The 20,926-nt window shown below is 31.7% G+C and overlaps 1 protein-coding gene and 1 long non-coding RNA gene across 2 annotated transcripts in view; one reads left to right on the top strand and one right to left on the bottom strand.

Moving 5' to 3' along the window:
* Positions 1-20,926, top strand: part of LOC140432302 (uncharacterized) — an 803,181-nt gene that overhangs the window by 236,933 nt on the left and 545,322 nt on the right. The window lies entirely within an intron of this gene.
* Positions 18,526-19,356, bottom strand: LOC140439291 (uncharacterized). The gene is made up of 3 exons (XR_011950609.1): positions 19,215-19,356; positions 18,986-19,089; positions 18,526-18,626 (listed from the first exon to the last, which is right to left on the bottom strand). It is a non-coding gene; the product is annotated as an uncharacterized lncRNA (long non-coding RNA).

Below are 20,926 nucleotides of genomic sequence, written 5' to 3'. Positions count from 1 at the left end.
TATTTTTTGGTGTAATAAAAGTAGGTTCCTCTGTAGATGTAGTAGCTGGTGGAGAGACTTGGGAGATTGTGCGTTTGTTTTGTGCTTTCCCTGTATTTATATGCGTTGCCTTATTTTCTATATCTATTTTTGGGTAGTTTGTTGTTTCTGAATCTTCTTTGGTTAGCTGCATGTGTGATTTTTCTTGTTGGTTATTTTGTGGTTGGGTTTCTTGTTGTGTGCTTTCTTCTTTTGATTGTTGTTGTTTAGTGTTTGTCTGGGTTTTTTGAGTTGATAGATTAGTTGTATTTTCAATTGGGTTTATATTTGGAACTGGATTATTTGATGTTGAATTATCTGTTGTAATCGCAGTAGACATTGAACAATTTTTTGTTAAGTGGTTGGTTTGTTTACATGTTTGACAAGCTTGGTTATCTAATGAGAGGAAAATTCTGTATGTCGTTTCCTCATATGTGATAAGAAAAGAATCAGGTAAGGGCTGGTTATTTAGTGGAGATATGTATGTTTGGCGTCTGGAACGCAAAATATGTTGGAATTGTGGTGTTGATATGCCTATTCTTAGGAATGTTATAGGTGACAGAAGATTTAATCCATGTGATTTTAATGCGGATATTAGGACTGAGTGTGGGATTGAGGGACAGACATTGGACAATACTAATCGCTGACTGGGGCTAATTAGTCTACGAGCTTGTAAGAGTTGATGGTTTATTTGAATTTTTTCATTTCTGTTTATGAAATCCTCAGCTAGTTTTTCGTTTGCTAAATAAATACATACTCTATTATTTGATAATTTTTGAACAGAAGGATATCTGGGTTGGTTGTATCAGATGACTCAAAGCGGACAAGTAATCAGCTAGTTTGGTATTTTCAATTGAATCAAAAATAATTGCTTGTTTTCTTGATGGAAATATATTGAATTGTGGTGTTTGATTGGTTACGGAAAAATATGTAGGTGATCCATTAAATTGATATGATGAGGAGCTGTTTGGTGTATTGTTAGTTGTAGGAATTTCAGATTGAATAGAACTATCCATTTTTAATTATCATTTGTAACTGGAGTACGGTCCTGGCAAACAACCTTCTTAGTCTGTAGTGGAACAGGTTTGGTATAAATACCTGTCCTAGATTTTGTAGGTTATCCAAAATAATATTTGATAATAGTAAAAACTGTTATGTTTAAAGTAACTTACTATCTCTGTTGTGTTTATTTTTGTTATTTCACTGCTGGATCACCAATTAACGAAAATATTTTTAGTATTTCACTAGTTTTTAAATTAATTATGAGAGCTCGATTTAAAACACGTATTAGCTACTATGTTCAGAGTCGAATGCCATTTATGACATTGTTTAATGTATTTTCTTATGTCTTTTAGTTTCTTTATTACTGTATTATTTCCTACATATTACAACTATTACATCTTACAGGACTTGACACTAAGGACATCCAGAATATAAAAAATCTTTATTGGAATCAAACAGCCCACATGAAGAATGGACATATGGTGAGTGAAAACGTAACCATTTCGATAGGGGTTAGACAGGGTTGTTTCGCCACTGCTTTTCAATAGATGATGATTCAATAGATAACATCGAAGATTTACAGATGATGCTAAATAGAGTAAATACAACTGGCAACCAATTTGGACTCAATATCAATAGAAAGAAAACTAAATTTATGGTGATCAGTAAAAAGAACATTCAACATATCGACCTGAATATTGAAGCTGAACGTATTGAAAGAGTACACCGATTTAAATAACTGGAATATACAGTAAATGATAAGTGGGACCCAGACGTAGAGATTAAGACCCGAATTAAAATAGCAAGATCCAAATTCATCAAAATGAGAAAGCTTTTAAGCAACCGCCACGTACGAAATGCTACGTACTCTCTACGCTACTTTACGGAGTTGAAGGGTGGATGTTAACAGCAGCAACTATAAAGAAGTTAGTGGCTCTAGAAATGTGGCTGTATCGACGTATACTAAGAATACCTTGGACAGACAGAGTGGCCAACACAGAGGTATTAAGACGAATGGGTAAAAAGGTAGAATTGTTAACAACTGTTAAAAGGAGGAAAGCGTCATACCTGGGCCATGTGTTCCATAATGATAAGTACAGTCTGCTACAGCTTATCGTGGAAGGCAAGATTGAAGGTAGAAGGAGTTTGGGTAGAAAGAAGAAATCCTAGCTGAGAAACTTGAGAGAATGGTTTCAAATACCAGAAGCTGCGAACATAATACATGCGGCACTAAACAGAGAAACCTATCGTTTGATGGTCGCCAACCTTCGGTAGAAGACGGCACATAAAGAAGAAGATTTCCTACATGATTCCTAAACATCCCCAAAATATTTTTCAATAATTCCTTCTTTTATGAATTCATCAATTGTGCACAATTTAAAAATAATATCATTTACGTATATCTTTACTTTACGTACTGCATTCTCTACCGCCAGCCAATCAAGCTGTGCCAACATTTGACTTAAATCAAAGTGATTGAATTCTGTGGCCATGCTCTTGCTGCACTTTATTTTTGATCCGAATGTTCAGTCTTGGTGAGATTCAATCTACTCTAAAAGACAAAATCAGTAGTTTATGCATCTCTAAATTAGTTAGTACCCTTCTTACTGGTTGCTTGTGGACTTCCGGCTGTAATGTAGATTTACTTTCTGTATTCTTGTGTCTTGTTTCTTCCATTTTATTTATTGATTGAACTCGGGTTATAGCTAGTATATCCGCGTTATCTATGTATAATTCCTTTAGTTGATGCAATGTTATTCTCGAACGACTATCCATGTAAATATTTTTCCCTGTTATATATTCTATTTCAAAGTCGTATTCCTCTAGATTTAATCTGATCCTTCTAAGTTGTGAGGTAGGTTCATTAATTGAAAATAGGTGTGTTAAGGGTCTATGATCCGTTTTTACCAAAAATGTTGGTAATCAATATAAATAACATTTAAAATGGTTAATTCTGCAACGAATTGCAAGTAATTCCTTGATGATTATGGGTTTATTACATTCTCCTTTACTAAAACTTCTTGATGCGTATGCTATCAGTAGGTCTCTTCTGTTATAGTTTTGACTAAAAATTGCTGAGCAACTCTCGTTGGATGCATCTGTTGTCACAATGTTGTTTACAGAAATGCGGATATTTTAAGATTGGTGGCTTCGTCAGAGATGATTTAAGGTTATTGAATGATTTTTCAAATTCCTTCGACCAAAAAATTCTACTCCTTTCCTCGATAATCTGTTAAGTGGTATGCATATTTCAGCAACATTTTAAATAAAACGTCTTCAGTAGTTACAAAATGCTAGGAATCTTTTTGTCCCTTCTGCTGTCTTAGGTGTCGGATATTGTTCAATCGTTGCATATTTTACTTTGTCTGGTGATACTCGTTCCTGAAAAAGATCATGTCCTAAATATGTTACTTCTACACTAGTTACAAAATGCTACAAATCTTTTTGTCTCTTCTGCTGTCTTAGGTATCGGATAATGCTCAACAGATGCATATTTTGCTTTATTGGTGATAATCCTTCCTGAGAAAGATCATGTCCTAAATATGTGACTTGTCTTCTAAAAATTGACATTTTCCTGGGTTAAGTTTTGTGTTGAACTTTCGACATTTCTCAAATGTCTTTTTTAGGTTATCTAAATGATGCTTCTTTGATATTCTTATTACTACTATATCGTCGATGTAAAGAAATGCTTTGTCCTGGGTTAAACCTAAAAAAACTGTTAACATAATGCCGAATAGTCTTGAAAAGCTATTCGGGCTTACGTTGAATCCAAAAGGTAATCTGTTGAATTAAAATGCTCCGTTCTCCGTGCTAAAGGATGTGTATTTCCTCGAAGATTTTTCTAATGGTATTTGGTGAAAACCTGACATTAGGTCTATAACTCAAAAAGTATTTTGCTCTCCCTAGTTGATCTAGTATTGAGTCTATTCTTGGTAATGGGAATTTGTCTGTGACTATTTTCTTGTTCTGTTCTATATATCTATAATATATCTAAAATCTATGCATAATCTTCATGCTTTATTTCCATCCATAGCCTTTTTCGGTAGGAGCACTACCAGGCTATTATATTCTGATGTAGATGGTTCTACAATTCCTTGGTCTCTCAATTTCTGTACTTGTCGGTTTAACTCTTCTGCTTGTGCATGCAGTGTCCTATAATTCTTGATGTATACTGGGGTTTGGTCTTTCACTGTCAGTTTTTGTTTGTAGAAGTTGTTAAATGTTAGCATGTCGTGCCTTAGGGCCAATATATCTGAGTATTCCTTACATGAAGATACCAATTTATCGCGTGTGTATTCTGGGATATCTAACTTAGTGATTCCCGTAATTTCTTCTTCCTATCTTTACTGTCATTGATCAGTCTATATATGCTAAACAATTGAAGGTCTAGTTTTCTGATAGTGTTTGTCTCTATTTTTACCGTTTCGTAGGTTGTTTTCAAAATTTTGATGTACGGATTATTGCTTGAAATGATTGCTCTCGCTATGAACATTCCAGGTAGTATCTCCTGTGATTTAACTACTCTGTCGTTCTTTAGTGTTTGAAAATTTTTTACTATTCTGTAAATTTCCAATATGCATTGAAAATTTGAAATGAAGTCTCTCCCAATGATTCTGTCCGATGTAATGGAAAAGTTAGATTCTACTAATTAAAATATATGTTCAAACCGACGTTCTTTTACTTCTAGTGTTTTTTTATTTCTCCCATTGTTTGAAGCTCTCCTTAAGTTACTCCTTTTATTTTCGCCTTTGTGTTTGGTTTCACATTTTCCCGCATAAAATCTTGTGAACATTTGAGTATAGAAATATTGGCTCCTGTCTCTATGATAAATTTTTTTGTCTGTCCTAGGATTCCTGTTTTTATTTATACGAAATTTGTTAAGTTTAAGTCGAAGTTGTAAATGTAATATTCTACTTCTAACTGTGTATTTATGTTATCTTGATCATTCAAAACCCCAATTGTGGGTTTTCCGGTTTTCCTTGGCTATCTTCCAATTCTAGTAGCCTTACACTCCTATTATGTCCTCCTTTCTGATTTTTTCTGTATGCCTGGTTGCTGTATTGTCTATACCCTCTGTGTATATAGTTCTGTTAATTTTCCTTTGCTTCGTTTTGTTGTTCAAAGGTAGGTCTTTTCCTCTTGTCGTATTTGTTGTGATATCTCTTTCTATACTGGTGCTATCTTAGCTTCGTAATTTTTCCTATAATTTAACATTCTTTCTTGTGTGCTATCTTCTGTCGCGTCGATCGATAAAAATTTGGACATTACCTCGTGCGTGGTTGTGAAATTACATACTTCCAATATTAATTTAGCTTTTTCTGTGTTGACATTGTGTTTCATTGTTGCTGTATATTTTTTTACTAGCTCCAATGGCATTCCTTCCGCTTTGGATGTAACTTTTAGTTGTTCTGCTAATTCTTCAACTTCAGATGCATAGAGCGCTGCATCTTTATATCTTTAGCTTGTCTTGTCTTGTCCTATTGTCTTTCTTCGCCAATCTAGCTATTACCGTCTTCGGACTGTCGCCTGTCAGTTCTTGATTCAGTGCCGCTGCTATTCTTGGGATTGTATCATCTGTAGTTATAAGGTTTCTGGCCTTATTTTCTAATCTCGTTTTTATGAATGTTATCACTGTATTCTCGTGTCCTATCGGTATTTTCTCAAGGAGTTCTAATGCATCTAAAAATGACTGCAGTTTACCTGCTTTTCCATTAAACTCGCCGGACAACACTTTACTCGCGATATTTAAAAATTCGTTGATTATAAGAGCCCTACTTATTTCTTGCTCTGTGTCTCTTGTTTCATCTTCTAAATCCTTGTCACTTTGTTCCTCTTTCATTTCCTTGTTGATAAGCTGATGTATCTAGCTGGGAACTACTACTCTTGTATTTTAACTGCTTGAAACGAGCGCAAAACTCTATCCCTGATTCTGCTAAAATATTTGTTACACGTCTTTCTTTGTTTTTCCGTTAATGTCTCCGAATTTTTCGGTATTATATTTTTGAATCTATTGTATAATTTGACTAATTGTGTCGTCACCTCTTCTTTAACTTCTTTAGCTTTAGGTACGTCTTTCTTCACGACCCTTTTGCTTTGCTTTAATACTTCTTGTGTAATTTCAATAATTATTTTGACGAAATCTTCCCAACAAACCTTGTTGCTACTTATTTATTATATATATATATATATATATATATATATATACATATATATATATATATATATATATATATATATATATATATATATATATATATATATATTGTTATGATATGTAAAATCGAGAAAAATATTGGTTTGTTTAAAAATATTTTAAAATTCAATAACATTAAAATAATTCAGATAAGTAGGATAATATCCAACAAACATTTCGAAGAAGGAGAGTTATTAATTTCTTGAATTACCTGTACTAAACAAAATGTAAGCTTTGCCTAAATTATTTCTTTGTTATACTTGAGTGACCCGCATAATTTTAAGTGAAAACAAAAAGACAATTGAACGGGGTTTTCCAAAATACATTAATGCAGTGATTAGAGACAAATAGAAGAGATTTTAGAAAGAGGTTTTTGTTAGTTTTTAAGAATTATAGAAAATATTATTTGTAAATAAGTTTTAGGAAATTTATAATTATAGGTAAAAATTTGTTTGTTATCGAAATGAAAAAATGGGGGAATTGTGACGAGTTTTGATTGGCGGAGATTGAAAAAGGTGGGATAAGTATGTAGGAAAAAGTTTAGCGAGATTGAGGAGAGAGAAAAGATATGGCAGTTGGTTTCCAAGTCTGGAAGAGGAACAGTGATTGTTCTCTGGCGGTTTTTGAAATGTAGCAAGCAGTAGTGTTGAATGTTAGTGAGTTTTTGTGGAGTTAGTGTATCTGACAGAAGCTGAAGCAGCAAAATATTGTAAGTCATATTTCTCTACTTATATTCCAAGAGTCACTGTTCAGGCCAACGAGAGATTCAGTTTATCGTAAAGAGAAGATATTCCAAGAGTCATTTTTCACTAGGGCCAACGAGAGATTCAGTTTATCGAGAGGAGAAAGGCTATCATAATTTGAATGATTTGTGCTTTTGAAGGAGATCATTAAGGACGATATACTTGCAACAATCTGTGTAAGATTGCTGATTACATAGGGAGCGGTTGAGAGGAGATAATACAGTCTACAAGGAACAAGGATTTGGACCACTCATCATCAGAGAGAGATATTTTTGTTTTCTGCAGTTTTTTTCTTTTATTGATAACACAATTTTTACACGTAATTTAGAAAGGATATAAATATTTTGATTAGGAGAGTTAGAATAGTTTGGGATTTTGAGATTTCAATTAATATTGTTTGTACCATAAATTTTGATTGTTCACGTACGGAGAACAAAATTTTGAGAATCCTTATATGAGATTTGTTTATTGAAAACTTTTGAGTGTGAATTATTTCATTATTTTTATTTCAATATATAGTGTTAGATCGTATGTGTTTTTTTATTATTCCGGTATTCTCTGGACCTTACCTTTCACATGTAATAGCATAGATATTGAAGCACGAATTTAACCCTGAGATAAAAGAATTAAAAATTGTGATAGAGTCATAATCATATCATTTAAATAATTTTAATTAATCAAAAAAATTAATTAGCTAATTATTGCTTGGCGCACCAAGACTTTAAATATCACAATAACTGGCTTCCAAAACGTGGGGCTTGAAAATATCGCAGCTTTACATTTGAAGGAAGGGAAAGAGATCTGGAATAAGTACAGGTGATCCAGAGATAAAAACATATAACATTGAGGGAATTTGAATTTGAAAGTATTTTGACAATTTTTCCAGGGAATATAAATTTGATTTATTGATTGATCGTAGTTAGTGGATATTTACTGCTATTGAATTATTTGATTTTATTTTCTTTACCAATCGTACATTTGATATTTATTTTGAATTATTTGAATTTTACTAATTGCATATTTGATATTTGTCTTGAAAATTTAATACATTTGGGGAGAAATAAATATTGTCGTGTTCTGAAACATATAGAGTGTTGTAAAATTTCACATTTGGCGAGGACAAAAACATTAACGAAAAGAAACAACATGTCGACTACAAGGAGTCAAAGCAAAATGCAAGAAAGGAAGGAGGATAACAGAGAAGAGGAAACAATTGTTGAAGAAGGATCGGATAATGAAGGAAATGTTACAATAGTTGAGGAGAAAAAAGAATTATCAGGAATAGAGACAATATTACAACTAATGCAAATACAGACACAAACAATAGAGAAAAACCAAAATGAAACATCAAAGAAAATGGATAGAAATCAACAAGAAACAAAACAAACAATAGAACTAAATAACAGAAATATAGAGCAGCGTTTGGAAAACTATGAACAAAAATTAGAAGAAAATGGTAGAAAAATGGAAAAGCGTTTGGACAAATATGAAAATGAGGTAAAAGTCTGTTTAGAAAAAGTCAGAGAAGAAACAGAGAGGAAACTAGAGATGCAGAGAGAAGAAATAGAAACTAAAATGAAAGATATTAAGACTGTACAGAAAAAGGAATTAGAACAGTTAGAAACAAAATTTGAAATGGCTTTACAAGAAGACAAGAAAGAAATAGAAAAACAAATTGAGGATATCAGAAAACAACGAGAGATGGGAGATAGGAGAGAAGTACTCATCCAAAGTCCGGGTGACATAAAAATACAGTTTGGCGGGGATATTCGGAAAACACACCCAGTACCGTTTGTTAAAAATTTGAAAACCAAATTACAACATATTAGATATTTTGACGATTGCAAAGAAACAATTAGAAACCATTTGAAAGAAGGAGCAGCGTTATGGTATGAAAGCAAGGAAGATGAGTTTGAAAATTGGACAGATTTTGAAAATAAATTTCTCAACTATTTCTGGGGGAAAAATAAACAGAGAGAAATCAACCAAGAGCTACAGAATGGAAAATATCACGAAAAAATGGGAATATCTGAAGAAAGATATGCTTTGCAGATATATAACAATTCAAAATATCTAGAATACAAATATTCTACCGAACAGCTGGTAGAAATGATCAGCAGACATTTTGAGGAAACGTTGGAAGATCACGTGATTTTGAGAAACTATCAAGATATTGATAGTTTGTGCCAATTCCTTCAATTAAAAGAAGCGAAAAGAAAAGAAATGAGAAATAGAAGACAACATGACCAATATAATGGACCGGAAAGAAGGTATTCATCAAATTATGACCAGAGAAACCGACATCCCAGATCAACAAACGAATATAGGCCGAGAAATTACAATAATTACAATAGACAATAAAATTACGATAACAGGAATGACACACAACAGAGAACATATGAAAATCACAACAGGAATAGAGATGCACAAAATCCTCCGAATAGGAATACTAACGAACAAAGGGACGATAGAAATAACCAGAGCTTCCAACAACAAAATAGAAGGGAGATGAATCATGTAGCAATAGGAAACGACAGACAAATTTCTAATTCTAATCTAATATTTTTAGATGCATTTATAAAACATAAAGCGATTAAAATTGTGATTGATTCTGGATCGGAGATATCGCTAATCAATAAAAAACTAGTAAAAGAATTAAATTTGGACAGATTTGTGTATAAGATTCCTAGGGTTGATTTAGTGGGTGCAAACAATAAAAATTTGACGACAGTAAACGAAGGCTTGGGAGTACAGATAAGAGTGGGAAACAAATTCCATATTATGAAATGTGTGGTGATTGAAGATTTAAATCATGATATGATAGCGGGAATTGATGAATTGAGGAAAAAAGATATCACCATAAATTTTTCGGAAAATAAACTGGAAATCAGAGCAGAACCAGACAACACAGGAGAAGAAAAGCAAACAGATAGGAAAACAAATTCTGGAAGGATCAATGCACAGGAAAAACGCAAAGAAATCGATATGACTGTAGAGGATAAACCGAAAGTACAAGAACAAGATCTAACAGAAAAGAAAAAGAGAAGGAAGAAAAAGAAGAAGAGTTCGAAAAGAAAGCAGGAAAATAAGATGGAGACCAGAGAACAACAAGAAATAGAAGGTACAGAAGAATTGTTGGCAACCGACGATAAAACAGAATGGAAGCAGGAAGAAAAAGAAGGTATCATCAGAGAAATGAAAGGAATAGAAACATGGTGCTCGGAATACCAAAGGGAATTAGAGGATAAAAAGAAAACAGAAGAAAAAATGGCATTGATGGACGAGAATCCAGAATTTTGTGAAGAAGTATTATGGACAGTGAACACATGTGAACAAAACGTGGATGAAAGAAAAATAAATTGTGGAAAAAACATGGAGAAGGAACTAGAGAAGATTTTAGGAAACCATGGAGATTTTGTTAATAAAGTAAATCAAGTGGTTAAAAATTATGAACTTTCTTTTAAGGGAAAATACTTGGAAAAATTTAAAACGAAAATATATCCAATCCCGTATAAAGACAGGCAATATACGGGGTATTTTAACATTCACGACATTTGTCAGTATCATAAGTAGATTTTAATAACATAGTGAAATAATTTGATCCTAGAAAACTTTTGTCATTTTTAAAATTTAACAAAGAGTTTTCGGCAGATCAAATGGCGGGGATTTGTTATGATATGTAAAATCGAGAAAAATATTGGTTTGTTTAAAAATATTTCAAAATTCAATAACATTAAAATAATTCAGATAAGTAGGATAATATCCAACAAACATTTCGAAGAAGGAGAGTTATTAATTTCTTGAATTACCTGTACTAAACAAAATGTAAGCTTTGCATAAATTATTTCTTTGTTATACTTGAGTGACCCGCATAATTTTAAGTGAAAACAAAAAGACAATTGAACGGGGTTTTCCAAAATACATTAATGCAGTGATTAGAGACAAATAGAAGAGATTTTAGAAAGAGGTTTTTGTTAGTTTTTAAGAATTATAGAAAATATTATTTGTAAATAAGTTTTAGGAAATTTATAATTATAGGTAAAAATTTGTTTGTTATCGAAATGAAAAAATGGGGGAATTGTGACGAGTTTTGATTGGCGGAGATTGAAAAAGGTGGGATAAGTATGTAGGAAAAAGTTTAGCGAGATTGAGGAGAGAGAAAAGATATGGCAGTTGGTTTCCAAGTCTGGAAGAGGAACAGTGATTGTTCTCTGGCGGTTCCTGAAATGTAGCAAGCAGTAGTGTTGAATGTTAGTGAGTTTTTGTGGAGTTAGTGTATCTGACAGAAGCTGAAGCAGCAAAATATTGTAAGTTATATTTCTCTACTTATATTCCAAGAGTCACTGTTCAGGCCAACGAGAGATTCAGTTTATCGTAAAGAGAAGATATTCCAAGAGTCATTTTTCACTCGGGCCAACGAGAGATTCAGTTTATCGAGAGGAGAAAGGCTATCATAATTTGAATGATTTGTGCTTTTGAAGGAGATCATTAAGGACGATATACTTGCAACAATCTGTGTAAGATTGCTGATTACATAGGGAGCGGTTGAGAGGAGATAATACAGTCTACAAGGAACAAGGATTTGGACCACTCATCATCAGAGAGAGATATTTTTGTTTTCTGCAGTTTTTTTCTTTTATTGATAACACAATTTTTACACGTAATTTAGAAAGGATATAAATATTTTGATTAGGAGAGTTAGAATAGTTTGGGATTTTGAGATTTCAATTAATATTGTTTGTACCATAAATTTTGATTGTTCACGTACGGAGAACAAAATTTTGAGAATCCTTATATGAGATTTGTTTATTGAAAACTTTTGAGTGTGAATTATTTCATTATTTTTATTTCAATATATAGTGTTAGATCATATGTGTTTTTTTATTATTCCGGTATTCTCTGGACCTTACCTTTCACATGTAATAGCAGAGATATTGAAGCACGAATTTAACCCTGAGATAAAAGAATTAAAAATTGTGATAGAGTCATAATCATATCATTTAAATAATTTTAATTAATCAAAAAAATTAATTAGCTAATTATTGCTTGGCGCACCAAGACTTTAAATATCACAATAATATATATATATATATATATATATATATATATATATATATATATATATATATATATATATATATATATATATATATATATATATATATATATATATATATATATATATATATATGTATATATATATATATATATATATTTTATTTATATATATATATATATATATATATATGTATATATATTGAATTTGAAATTTCCGCGGGAGCTATATGTGGTTTCAGTTGTTTTCCGGGTTTGACTCCGCGTTAAATATTTTTGGTTTTTAGAAAAACCATTGTTTTGACGACGTTTCGGCAAGGTCACACTTGCCATTGTCAAGTCAGATTCTGCTTCGTCTTGATGTTACAGGCGAACTGATTTCTCGGTCGCTGCACGCTGAGTTTAAATATCTTGTTGCGCTTCTTGTCATTGGTCCTGTGCGCAGAGTGGGCGTGGTCTTCTTCGCTATTTTAATTTTTTTTACGTTTTTCTGCAGAATTGTTTTCCACGTATTTGGGAGTCTTTGGGCATCATCTCTGGTGTTTAAATTTTTCGGATGTTTTTCGATCTCTATGGCTTCTCTGATTACACGTTTGGCCTTATTTTCGATGTTGGCTAGCATTGTTGTTCCATTTAAGTCTATTTTATGTCCTGTGTTTATGACATGTTGTGCTAGGGATGAAGTTTTTTCTTTTCTTTCGATGGCGTTTCGATGTTCTTCGCGTCTAACCTGTATCCTTCGATTTGTTTGTCCGATGTACGATTTATCGCAGTCTTCACACGGGATCCTGTATACGCCTTGATTTTCTAATGCAACTTTTGTTTTTGCTGATGGTAATATGGTTGCTATTTTTCTGTCGGTGTTAAAAATAGTTTCTATTTTGTTTTTTCTTAGAACTCTGCTGATTTTGTCTGTCGTACCCTTTATATAGGGCAGGATAGTTTTACCGACTGGTTTTTCTTCTTTTTCTGGATCTTTGCTGTTGTTTCGGGATTTATGTGCTTTTTCAATCATGAACATGGAGAAACCATTTTTTCTTAGACTTGTTTTGACTTTGTGCATTTCTTCATTCTTATGGTCCTCATCTGCCAGTTTCTCAGATCTTGTTATTAAGGTTTTTATTACCGAATTTAATTGTGCAGGATGATGGTGTGAGTCTGCGTGTAAGTACCTGTCAGTATGGGTTGGTTTTCGGTATACTGTATGTCCTATGCTTCCATCTTCTTTCTTAATAACTAACACATCTAGGAATGGAAGTTGTTGGTTATTCTCCCGTTCCATGGTAAACTGTATTTTTGGATGGATATTGTTAATGTGTTGTAGAAATTTATTAAGTTTCTCTTCTCCGTGCGTCCAGATAATAAATGTGTCGTCAACATACCTAAGCCACAGTTTGGGTTTATGCTCTGCTGTTTCTATTGCTTTTGATTCCATATCTTGCATAAAAAGGTTGGCTATTACGGGGGACAGTGGTGAACCCATCGGTGCTCCTTCGACTTGTTTGTACCTCCATCTACAAGGACCAGAGGTACAAACAAGTCGAAGGAGCACCGATGGGTTCACCACTGTCCCCCGTAATAGCCAACCTTTTTATGCAAGATATGGAATCAAAAGCAATAGAAACAGCAGAGCATAAACCCAAACTGTGGCTTAGGTATGTTGACGACACATTTATTATCTGGACGCACGGAGAAGAGAAACTTAATAAATTTCTACAACACATTAACAATATCCATCCAAAAATACAGTTTACCATGGAACGGGAGAATAACCAACAACTTCCATTCCTAGATGTGTTAGTTATTAAGAAAGAAGATGGAAGCATAGGACATACAGTATACCGAAAACCAACCCATACTGACAGGTACTTACACGCAGACTCACACCATCATCCTGCACAATTAAATTCGGTAATAAAAACCTTAATAACAAGATCTGAGAAACTGGCAGATGAGGACCATAAGAATGAAGAAATGCACAAAGTCAAAACAAGTCTAAGAAAAAATGGTTTCTCCATGTTCATGATTGAAAAAGCACATAAATCCCGAAACAACAGCAAAGATCCAGAAAAAGAAGAAAAACCAGTCGGTAAAACTATCCTGCCCTATATAAAGGGTACGACAGACAAAATCAGCAGAGTTCTAAGAAAAAACAAAATAGAAACTATTTTTAACACCGACAGAAAAATAGCAACCATATTACCATCAGCAAAAACAAAAGTTGCATTAGAAAATCAAGGCGTATACAGGATCCCGTGTGAAGACTGCGATAAATCGTACATCGGACAAACAAATCGAAGGATACAGGTTAGACGCGAAGAACATCGAAACGCCATCGAAAGAAAAGAAAAAACTTCATCCCTAGCACAACATGTCATAAACACAGGACATAAAATAGACTTAAATGGAACAACAATGCTAGCCAACATCGAAAATAAGGCCAAACGTGTAATCAGAGAAGCCATAGAGATCGAAAAACATCCGAAAAATTTAAACACCAGAGATGATGCCCAAAGACTCCCAAATACGTGGAAAACAATTCTGCAGAAAAACGTAAAAAAAATTAAAATAGCGAAGAAGACCACGCCCACTCTGCGCACAGGACCAATGACAAGAAGCGCAACAAGATATTTAAACTCAGCGTGCAGCGACCGAGAAATCAGTTCGCCTGTAACATCAAGACGAAGCAGAATCTGACTTGACAATGGCAAGTGTGACCTTGCCGAAACGTCGTCAAAACAATGGTTTTTCTAAAAACCAAAAATATTTAACGCGGAGTCAAACCCGGAAAACAACTGAAACCACATATGTATATATATATATATATATATTATATATATAATATATATATTATATATATATTATATCTATACAGATTGAACGAATTTAAAACGGAACATACGAAATCAATGTATTTCGGCTCAACTCCGCTCTAGGTGGTTGGCCAACAAAAGGTTGTCAAATAATTATATTATAAAAATCCAATACTTCAGCGGGCTGCTGCATTCTGAATTCATTCAAGAACAAGTCAAAACTCCACCCAAATAGGTTGCCTAGAATCACTGAAAAAACTAGACTACACAAGCAGTTATTATGCTGTCAAACCACTTATCGCTTCCTTATAGTCCAAGAGATAGAGCCGAAATTTTGAACTGATCAGTAATATGACACTATGAATATTGGAATATATTCATTGTCACTGGGTTAAGACTTTGCCTTACAGGCGGACGCCCCTCGTGGTACAGGGGGTGGCTATACAGGGATGAAGTTGTAATTTTTTTCGGAAAAATTAACGATCTATAATATGGCTGAAAATTTGCCCAGAGTAAGATCTTGGTATAACTAGACGAAATCCCAAAGGGCGGACGCGAGAGTGGATACATAAGGGGTGGCGGACAGGGGTGAAGTTGCAATTTTTTTGGGAAAAATTAACGATAAGTAATATGTCCGCCATTTTCATGGCTCATTATTTAGCCCCTAAAAACTCTAAATCCAAAAGGGCGGCTAAATCGATTTTCTGTATGTTTTTTTTTCAAACTAAAGTCATATTTACTTTACAAATAAATGTTTGATATTTGATATTTTATTAAATTAAAGTAATTTTATAATGTTAACTATTAAATATTTTTAGTATAACAAATAGTAATTTTACTTATTTTTTATTGCAATAAAAAGGTTTTTAAATTTATAGTGCATAAATAATGGTTGTTCAGATATAAGAAAAATTTGATTTATTATTACATTAATAATCAAATACAAAATATATTATTTCTATTTCACAATAGATAAAATTCAATTTGTAGAATTCCTTTAACATTTTACAAATAATTATTACTAAAAATCAATTTAATAGTGGAATTATCAATTTTTTAAGTTTTGAAATTTACTTTGTAGATATTTTCAATATTTTTTTTAACTTTTAAATTGATTGAATTTTTTTTTCATTAATTAATTATAATTTTACAAATTCTGTTTGGACATTAATTTTGCATCATTATTATTTTAAAATATTAAAATAATAATGATGCGCGTTCCATTTAGATCAGTAATTCTAGACGCATGCGCTAAATGTAATAAGTATCAAGATGCTTTTATCGAACTTGGTGAAACTGACTTCGATTGTAATGAAGTTTTTGAAACCTTAGAAACTTTCATATGTCACTTATATGGAACAGGACTGACGAGAACAATTCCAAAAAGAAAAGTAAACGATGTCAGATTTTCACTATTTAACCGGCAGTATAAGTTGCATGATGTAAACGAGCCTTTTTAAAAAAAACTAAAAAATTTCGATGCTTCAAGCTTACCACCATGTCAAGATGAATTACACCAACATCTACTGCGAGCCCATTATATTTCAAATATTTGGACAAATGCTCATAAAAAAGTACCAACAGAATTGTTTGTTGAAGAACATGGTTGGGAGTTTGAAGATGAAACATATAAATTCAAATCTATCTCTCCGACTATTAGGCAAGCTCCTCTTTCCTTTAAAGGAGACAGATAGTTGAACGATATTTTATACAATGTCTATCACTGGGTATGGATTTATTTTTGTCCAAGTTTTATATTGGTCCACTATTTCAAATGCAGTTCAAACAGACATATATTAAATTGTATGTTCCGTTTTAAATTCGTTCAATCTGTATATAATATATATATTATATATATATATATATATATATATATATTATATACATAATATATATATTATATATATGTAATATATATATTATATATATATATATATATATATATATATATATATATATATATATATATATATATATATATATATATATATATAACAAGGCAGTAATAGAAGCTTTGAGCAACCAACGCATTGACAAACCTTATATAGAAATTTAAGCATATTTATACAGACTACAGACAAGAAAATGCTAAGGTAAAAATTTAAGAAAACACTCCAGAATTTCTCACTACCAGAGGCTTCCGAAAAAGAGACGCAATATCACCAAAGCTGTTCACTGCAACTCTAGAAAATATATTCAGCAAAATGAACTGGCAAAACAAAGGAATATCCATTGATGGAGAATACCTCAGCCATCTAAGATTTGCAGACGACATCGTTCTGATTGTTAATAATCCTGCAGAACTATAAGAACTTACAAGCGACCTTAATGCAGCTTGCAATGTAGTTGACCTAAAAATAAACTTGACAAAAACAAAAACCATAATATAGAACGAACTAGTGGATGTCGAAGATGTAATAATAAAAAACACTGCACTAGTAGTGCAGAATATGTATACCTTGAACAATTAATACATAAATCTGGCTCCTTATTTCCAGAAATTAACAGAAGAATGAAACTAGCTTGGAGATATTTTGGTAGAAATTCAGTTATATTCAAATCGAAGACGTCAATCCACCTAAAGAAAAAAACATTCGATCAGTGTATACTACCAATCATGACATACGGCTATGAAACTTGGACACTAAAGAAAGAGATAATGTGGAAACTCAAACACACTCAAAGCTCAATGGACCGATGCATGCTAAGTATAACAAAGAGAGATAAAAAAAGAATAGAATAGTAAAAGGTTACTGATGTAATTCATAGAAATAAATCGTTAAAATTGTAGTGGGCTGAACATTAAGCGAGAAGAACTGATAATAGGTGGTCCACTAAAATTATGCTGTGGTATCCAAAAGGCGTCAAGAGACCAAGAAGGCGTCCAAATTTTAGATGGGACTATGACATAAGGAAACAACCCGGCACAACATGGTACAGAAAAGCGAATTTCAGACAATCGTGGGCAGATATGAAGAATAAATATGTAAAGGAAGCTACACTATAATTGGTAGAATATAATGATTATGATGGTGATGATAATATATATGGAACAATCAATCACTACAAAAAAACAAAAGGAAAACATGAAATCAGTAGAAGAAAAAGTTGGGCTGGGCAGCGTATCGTAAATTAAAATACATTCAAAACATAAGAATTTCTCTAAACTTGAATACAAAGACCAACCCTGATTGTGTCCTACCAGTCACCATATAAGGCTCTAAAACATAGATGTTGGATCAGAAGACATCAACTAAACTATAAGTACACCAGAAACTTATAGAAAGAAAACTTTTAGGAATAACTTTAAAGGATAGACAAACTTATACATATGGATTAGGCAACAGATAACAATCGAAAAAGTATGCTCCTTAAAAAGTAACTAATCCCGACATATCTAGATTCTAACTGGGAAAGCATTTTCGAACATAATTTGTAGAGCGTTTGGTTGAAACAGGGTGCCAGTCGTGAACTGAGCTCTACATGTTTATGCACCCCGTTCGATTTTTATCGGTAAAAACGAAATTTCAAAGCAAAAAACCAATACAGGTAATTCGCGAAGTCTACAGCAACTAAATATTTTGGAAGTAAGCATCAAATGATGCATACTGTAATTATACAGATGCGAGACCTATTTGTCGGATACCATTGGGTAAGTACCAATTGGTACATACCTTAATATGGTCTACATAGAATTCAAATGGAAAATTTTTAAAGTAAACGGTACATAAAAAGAGTATATTAGAAATATAAAACCCCTGACTCATTCCCGTACTCACCGGCGACATTGTACCATTTGTACTGCAAAAGAAACAAAATAAAATTAGAACAGAAAGACGGTATTAGATTTACCTTCAATTAATAAAATTAATTTTACTCCATGTGCATTTAATATGATTTACTACAAAAGATTAAAGTGAAGATACAGCAAACGTACGTTTAAATAAAAAATCAACAATGTTTTTTCTAGTCTTAAGCTTTGGAGTACATTTTTTCGTGAAATTACTTAAGGGTTTAAAATAAAACTAGGTATATAGAAAACTAAATGTGTAAGAATATGAGTATAGATGAATGTTATAAAACTTAATAGATGTTTTAATATAAAAAATAGTCTGCGATAAATTTATTGTAAATATGTATTTAAATGAATAAATATTTACCAATTCGCCTGAAGAATAATTGTCGAAACTGGAACACAGCTTCAATCCATAGAAATTCATACCCAAGAAAATCATTATCTTCGTATGGAACAAATACCACACATCTACAATATGAATATTCTTACATTAATTTATAAGCAGTAAAATCAATAATTTATAATTATTGTATAATAAAAAACTACTAAATGACTACAAAGAAACGCACGTTGTTAAAACTTTTCTAACTTACGGAATATTTTTAACATGTTTAAAACTGTTAATATTGGAGAAATGGTTTTAAATTCATCACCCATATATTCTAAATAATATAAAAACGAGAAAAACATTCCCGCACCAACCGTTGTTTACTACCGAAATGACCAATCACCGACGATGATCAAAATAACACTAAAGAATAAAAATCAGGTGATACTAGCTGGTGATTTCATTTGATAAAAAGTCTTTTACTCATAGCTAACATAAGTAATGTACCATTAGTTTTTATGTGAATATTTTAATATATTGGTCGTCAGTTTTGTTAGTTTAGGGATATTTTTATTGAAAGTTGATGAATGTGATTAATTTTTATCCCTTTTTAAGCACAAATAGATATATGTAATATATGTATATATATATATATATATATATATATATATATATATATATATATATATATATATTTATATATATATATATATATATATATATATATATATATATATATTTATATATATATATATATATATATATATATATATATATTATATATATATATATATATATATATATATATATATATATATATATATATATATATTACATATATCTATATACATATAATATACATATATATTCTTTGTTAATGCCTTTTCTCTAACTTTTCATAGGCCTTCCTCTTCTGAAAATCTGTTTTGCTACTCTTCTCTACTACATGCGTTGTACGCGGCCATACCAAATTAGTTGTTTAGTTTTTATATCTTCCAATAATGAGTAATTCACTTCCAACATCTCTTTAGTTCTTTCGTTTGTCACCTTTTATATTCTCCAAATTCCTGCTGCTCTTCTCTCCAGAAATCCATCGCTGTAGCTGTAATTATCTTTTATATTTTATCTCTGGTCTGCCATACCTCATTTCTATCTGTTATCATATTTTGATAATAAAGGTATACATTCTTTTTTTTTTTAATTTCTCTAAAAATGTTGGTCCTATAGGATACTATTATGTACAGGTATGGCTTGTCAGCCCAGCGTATTTTTGCCTTTTATGACCTTTTTGAGTGTTCTGTTTTTAATTATCTGTAGGCACAGTACCCCAGTCACGCAAGAAAAAAGTTGAACAAATCTTATACAGATATTTGAAGGTTCTAAAAGGTATAGGTATGAGGGGTAGCTGATGAAAAATCCGTGAAGATTTACAGCTGATTTTGTTTTGCTTTTTTTTTAACAATCTGAAAAAGTAAAAAACTTAGTTTTGGGCCCATAAACAGTGTCTTATACATTATAGAGAAAAATATTTTAAATAAAAGTTGTAGATCATAAAAATTTATTTATTTTGAAAGTTTCCAAAATAAAATATATAAACAATTGACAGAGATAATTTTAAAAACCCTTATTTTTGTAATAATATATAAATGTTAATAACTTAGTTTTTTTGCACAACGACATGTAATATAACTACACAAAATTGTGGCAGTTATTAAGTTATCAAAATATTTCAAATTTCAAACAGATCGAGCAAATAGTTTATAAGCTATTTAGTTTGATTTTCATGGAGAGCGATTATTTAAACAACTGTATTTGCCCATACAGTCACTCTAGAAGTATTTCGTAAATCTCAAATAATTATATAAGGAATCTATAAGGTTTGTGATGAAAAACTTCGACATTTTATAAAATTTGTTATTAAAAAACAGTTTGAAAAAAGCTAAATTTTTACCCTCTAAATATTTATAATAAGTTTGA

This window comes from Diabrotica undecimpunctata, chromosome 1 (assembly GCF_040954645.1).
Source record: "Diabrotica undecimpunctata isolate CICGRU chromosome 1, icDiaUnde3, whole genome shotgun sequence".
NCBI lineage: Eukaryota > Metazoa > Arthropoda > Insecta > Coleoptera > Chrysomelidae > Diabrotica > Diabrotica undecimpunctata.
This window is presented reverse-complemented; position numbering and strand designations above follow the sequence as displayed.